Source organism: Chrysochloris asiatica, unplaced genomic scaffold (genome assembly GCF_000296735.1).
Source record: "Chrysochloris asiatica unplaced genomic scaffold, ChrAsi1.0 scaffold00049, whole genome shotgun sequence".
Lineage (NCBI taxonomy): Eukaryota > Metazoa > Chordata > Mammalia > Afrosoricida > Chrysochloridae > Chrysochloris > Chrysochloris asiatica.
In genome coordinates, this window is record NW_006408567.1 from 1,484,583 (window position 1) to 1,486,285 (window position 1,703).

Here is a 1,703-nt window from a genome sequence, read left to right on the forward strand (position 1 = left end):
TCTACAGCTCTTAACAACAACTGTTAAATTACAATCACCATATAAGTTTCATGATGGAAGCAGCCTGTGAACTCCTTAGATTTTTCCAGTACTGCTTGAGCCAACTTTTCATTGGTAATCAAACTTGATTTTATTTTTATTTTTTTATTTTTTTTAGTTTTCCTACTTGCGATTGTTAATGCGGTATAAATCTACTGAGTTTACTAAGTGATTTCTTGTAAATTACCTCAGTAATTATTTCCAATCAGACAAAAGAAAGATAAGCAAATCTGCTTTCAAAGTTAACAATTGACAGTCTAGAACTAAAATGCATATCTCCTGATTCTTAGCATAGTACTTTACAATTGAGCTTTAGCTATCTGAATTGTTCTTTGGTTACTGCTTCTGTCATTATTAGTTATCATAAGTTAATTCTAACACGTAGTGATTCCATGTGTCCAAAGTAAAACTGCACTACCGGAGTTTAAAGGCTATCACCTTTGTAAGCAGGTCATCAGGACTGTCTTCTGAGGAGCTGTTGAGTAGGTTCAAATAAAACTTTCAGAGACTTGAGCGCTTATCTGTTTGTGCCATCCACAGGTCTTATGAGGTATGCCTTAGATTATAAAATAATTGAAGCAGAACACCACTTTTCAATGATTATTGGTTTGCTCTATTTTGTGCATAGTAAAACAATAGTGAAAGGAGTGCAAGGGAACATTAGACCCTTGTGCTGTTACGAGTATGTTTTTGTTGGCTTCTTAACAATCCATTTCCTTTATAGAGGTACCACTTTCTCCTGAGTTTGACTTCCTTTGCATTCTTATTGTTGCTTCTACAATTAATCTTTGGTATAAGTTTCATCTTGTACAGAAAGTTCATTCTCTGGAATGGAATCTGATTTGCCCTAGAGTTCAAGCACTGAGTGTTTAATGAAATAATTAACCACTCATGTTCAGAGGTGAAAGTGTGTCCAATTTGATATACCATTTTACTGAACATAGTCAATACATACCATTTTTCTTCCTGTGCCCACCCTTCCTAAAAACCTATACAAAGGGAAGAGACAGCTAAGGTTTCTCTCTTTTTCTTTTAAAATAAATTTACCAAAGTTTTTGATTATTTCAACTGGGAATAGTCTATTAATAATTAATTAAAATTTTGAAATTATCACCTTTTCACAGTTTTCAAACCCTATTATTATAAATAATTATAATTAAGGAGCTCTGATAGCATAGTGGCTACGAATTGGGCTGCTAATCTCATAGTCAGCAGTTCAAAACTACCAGCTATGGGAGAAAGATGAGGCTTTCCACTCACATAAAGATTTACAGCCTCAGAAACCCTGTAGAGGGTCGCTATGAGTCAGAACTAACTCCACGGTACATAACAACAACAACAACAACAACAATTATTATAAATGGAAATAATTTCCCGAGTGAATTAAGGAAAAGCAGGAATATCTAGCTCATAATCTCTCAAATTTAATACAAAATTTTTTATTCAATATAATTGCCAGGTGTTTAATATTAGCTATAAGTAGTAGCTATATATTACCTCAGGAGCTCTGGTAGCGTAGTGGTTACGAATCGGGCTGTGAACCTTAAGGTCAGCGGTTCGAAACTACCAGCCGCTCCGAGGGAGAAAGATGAGGCTTTCTACTCCCGTAAAGATTTACACCCTCGGAAACCCTGTATAGGGTCGCTATGGGTCGGAACCGACTC